We start from the raw sequence: 4,873 nt of genomic DNA, 5'->3' as shown, positions 1-4,873 counted from the left end.
ACACACACACACACATCTTATATTTGACGTGTCCGCAGTTTTATAATTTTTAATCATTGTTGCTGAAGTTTTCCTTAAAATAATCTATTGAAAACAAAACTTTTGATCCACTGCAGGTCAACATTGTCTTAACGTATCTATCACGACCAGGAAGATAAGCAATGATTCGCAGAGTTAGGAAATATGAGCGTTTATTCTTAAGACCTTGAGGCAACAAAGTGCAGCAAATAAATGTACTCCAACACAAAATACGCTCACACACAAAGTCAAAAACAGGAAAATCACAGGGTACACAGCATCGGTAAAAATATAAATTAAAATGCATAAAAGTCGTTCATGAGAGAAACTGTCTAATACAAGGCTGAAGAAAATAAACTGATAAATAAGTTGAACCTCTAAATCATACTTGATAGAAGAAACATTTGCCGTACACACAAACGTGGGCGGACACAACACTCCTTTCCCACTTCAACCCACAAACAGCTACTACCTCCCCTTACCCTCACACTCTTGGTTGATCAAAAAAATCGATTACACTTACTTGTACATTCTTTTCACACGATCAATCCTTCTTAATCCTTGTTATTTACATGAAAAGAAAACAGATTAGATGAAGAAGGTACAAAAACTGGAAATTGTACAATCCCGGAGAACCTATAGATATACTCGTACTCTTACACTCCTGTTTCCGTTCATCTTAGCACAACATAGGTTATGAAGCAGTCGTGCCACTGACCGCCGGACACTGCTGCATAAACAGGTTTCCCTGATGCTTCATATCGGCCTATCCCAAACAAGGCAGGTAAAGGAGCAGTACACAATCATTCCAGATCCTTTATAATGCTTAATAAAAGAATTTGTAATTCGCCCTCTTCGCTTATGTTTCCATCACTGTTTCAAGTGTACAACTGACTTCTAAAGAACTTTGTTAATAGCATTAATCCGAAATCAGCTACCATTCCAGCAATAAATTGATAGTCATTATTATCAGTATTATTCTTAACATTACAATAAATAACTCATAAAGCATTCTACCATATCATATCTGGCTCATAATTCTTTATGCATTTTAATTTAATTCAGTAAAATATCCGAGTGTATTTAGCACGATGGGCGGCTAATTCGTCAATATTCTGTCAATTCAAATGCATACGCGCCCGCGCACCCCCACCCCCTGACACACACACACAGTACCTGATTAACTAATTAACTAGAAACAAACTGAAATAAGACAATAAAAAAAGACCCACCCCATAAAAAAAATCTACAAAGGTAACGGCTCTTCGCAAAGTGTAGCATTTACAACACATAGTCCAAGATCACGTGAACAAAGACGTGTCCACTTCCCTGCTAAGTTATGTTCTGTCCCCACCACTTCAAATTATAAGCATATTTTGTCCTGCTAGTCAACGCCAGTGAAGCCAAATCCTGCTGAAACCGCTGCATTCTGTCATGGTATACCGAATGTTTCCATTTTCTGTTGTCTCTGTTTCTCTTTATTGTTCACTGTCATCTGTAAGTACATATATAACTATTGATAAATAAATAGATAAATAGATAAACAGATTGACAGATGCATATATAGTGATGATCCTGAAATAAGTGGGAGCGGCATTATAAGTGAGCTTTTTTCCTTTTTTTTCTTTTTAACTCATGTACCCTCGATAAGAGTCCCTTACACATGAGAGAGAGAGAGAGAGAGAGAGAGAGAGAGAGAGAGAGAGAGAGAGAGAGAGAGAGAGAGAGAGAGAGAGAGAGACAGAGAGATTTACTCACTTAAATCTACGATTGATTTTCAAAAGTTGGAGTACAGTTCGTGTAGTGCACATAACAAAGGTTATGTCTTTAGCATGGAGACATTTTTCACAAACTTTTTTTTTTTTTTTTTTCTAAATGTAAAGGTCGTAAATTTTGTTTAAGGCATCGGCTGCCAGTCGTCTCAATCCAGAGCAGCATGAGAAGTAAATTAAATTTAACCTTCGATCTCCCGATACCTACTTTATATTCCTGCCGAAATTCATGCCAGATAGGTAATACAACTTGCTAATTCTTATTTATCAATTAGAAATGTCAAATTTTACGAGATATATTTCTCGTGCCTTCTAGTACCCAATCAGAATTTCTGAATAATAATTTTTCCCTCCTCATTTTTCCCTCCATTACTTTATCCAGATGGCAACACTGCCGTCTGATCTATCCCTAAAGCTGAAATCTGCAGAAACCATCAACATAGGAAGAGTTTGGATTTGTTCCTGCTTCACTTCCATTATATCTACATTTTTTTATATATTTTGATATCGTCTCTTTCTAAGCTATTTAAGTTTATCCACGAAAAGATTTTGAAGCATCTATTTATTCACTAACTTTTCCTTGATCGACAATTTCGTAAAAGACAATTTACTGGTGATCTTCTAGCTTAAGTTTCGTCATACTAATAAAAATTTCAGGAAACCTTCTGAGTCATTAAAAGTTTTAGATAGAGTCTGGCATAAATCTTCAATTACTAAGGTCGTTAAAACTCGATAACTGCATGTCTTCCCTCTTCCTGTTGCTCCAATGCAGAAAACTTTCTACTATTCTCATTCTTATACGTATTTTGTCTACTTTAATAGTGCAAGATTAACCATTTTCTTCATTCCTTCATCTCTTGCATTGATAAACATCGGAACTGTCCGGTTCCCACCCTTCTATTTCTAGTATGTAAACTATCCCAAGAGAGGAGTATCAAGATAATTCCGGAACTCTATTAGCCTTTGCATTTGATACTTATTTCTATCCTAATTTAGTTGAACAGGTTATTTGTTTAACTTTTGTACTATTGGACAATCTCCTTCACGTGAAAAAAAACAAAAACAATAATGAGTATGACGAGAGAAGATATCTTTCGGAATATAGGATATTACTACATTCATTACGAAGTAGTTGGCTGTATGTTGCATAAAAGAAAGGTACCGGAGTTGAATGATCCGAGGATTGATGATACATTATGCCACTTCCACGCCAGACCTATCGGGGAAGGACGCCATATATAAGAGGAAACAATATTATGCAAATGTCACTAGTGGCCTCCTCCGATAAGCATATTTTGTCAGGGAGGTGGTGGTGGTGGTGGTGTCGTTTAAGGATGCCATATTGGTGTTCTTGTTGTTACTGTTTGTGTTGTTTGTGATGATATTCTATCTTTAACCATCGTTGCATAATCCATTTCTTAGAAAAAAAAAATTAAAATATCCACTTGACGATTCAACGAAACCAAGAAGAATAAACTTTTTATGAGCATTTGATCTCAGTAAAAATCGCTATTCACCACCATTCATAGGTGTGATAAAATATATAGATACATTGCAAATTTAGGCACGAGAGAATTTTAAAAAGGAGGAAAAAGGAGGAGGAGGAGGAGAAGGAGGAGGGAGGAGGGAGGAATACAAAGGAATAAAAAGAAGTCCAAACAGCAACAGACCCTGAGGTCCTTACTAGGCTGTTTGGGTAACTATTCTACTCTATTAGTGGGAGATACAGGATAGCATAGAAGAAGGCTCTTCCTTCCCCTCCCTAACATCTCTCCAGCCGAAGCTGGCTGGAAAAAGGAAATGATACCATGTTGTATAAAAAAACACATAAAATTTGAGAGGAAACTAGAGAGATGAGGTCTACTTGTACTATATACAATCTACATACAATTCTAATACTTATATAGTCTGATGATGCGCTTCCTCTTTTTTAAATTTTATTCACTGAGGTACATTTAACTAGATGACTATACTGATGGATGAGTTGCTCTGCAAGAACTCGATTCCTTTAACCATTACTATGACGTGGTGATCAGTAAGTCCCCGAGGAACAAGCCATCACTGAGGTCTCCTTAATCTTTAATCTTTGTTACATGATAATTGCTTCTTCCTTAATAAAATATACACTCATCAGATGACAGATAGATAGTACAGAGTGAACGTGTTCGTTATTCAGACAAGAACAATGACAATTGGGGATTAGTTTCTAGATACTTGTCAAGACAGGCTTTAAATTAATCAATAGTACCTCAGATGCTTGATAGGAGACATTTTCAGATATTTATGACACGATTGAAGAAAAAAAATGTTTGAGGAGGAGGAGGAGGAGGAGGAGGATTACATAGGATATCCAAAAGCAACATTTTTAAATTAGTATATTACCTACTTGAGAACTAGTTAACTGTAAGTGTTAAGTAAAAAATATGAAAAACACAAAAGAACCCCACTATGTGCTAGAAGAAGAAAAAGAAGAAAAAGAAAAAGAAAAAGAAGAAAAAGAAAAAGAAAAAGAAAAAGAAAAAGAAGAAGAAGAAGAAGAAGAAGAAGAAGAAGAAGAAGAAATTGAGGAGGAGGACGAGGAGGAGGAGGAAGTTACCATCACCGCAAGTATTGATTATGCGGCATCTATATAGAGCAAAACAGAGCCTGCGTGTCTCTGCTATTTTAAAATTCACAAAATAATGACGAGAGGAAGGATACAATAATTAAGGCAAAGTAATTCCCTCTCCGAAGTCAAAGGAAAGTTTGGCGTTCTGAGCACATTATAGTCAAGTATCTGACAGATGTAGCACTTCCATTATTCTATAGTGGCAAATCGTTAAATTCTTGCTAAATAATTAAATGGGTTATACCAAAAAGGGAAAAAAAAATGAGAGAGAGAGAGAGAGAGAGAGAGAGAGAGAGAGAGAGAGAGAGAGAGAGAGAGAGAGAGAGAGAGAGAGAGAGAGAGAGAGAGAGTATGGGCTAGGATGAGAATAAGCCAAACATTATGATAGGAGGGACGTTCCATCAATGTCAGGAGTGTAGAGACAAACCCATGGAGAGAGAGAGAGAGAGAGAGAGAGAGAGAGAGAGAGAGAGAG

The sequence above is a fragment of the Scylla paramamosain genome, unplaced genomic scaffold, assembly GCF_035594125.1.
Source record: "Scylla paramamosain isolate STU-SP2022 unplaced genomic scaffold, ASM3559412v1 Contig40, whole genome shotgun sequence".
Taxonomy (NCBI): Eukaryota; Metazoa; Arthropoda; class Malacostraca; order Decapoda; family Portunidae; genus Scylla; species Scylla paramamosain.
Note: the sequence above shows the minus strand (reverse complement) of the source record.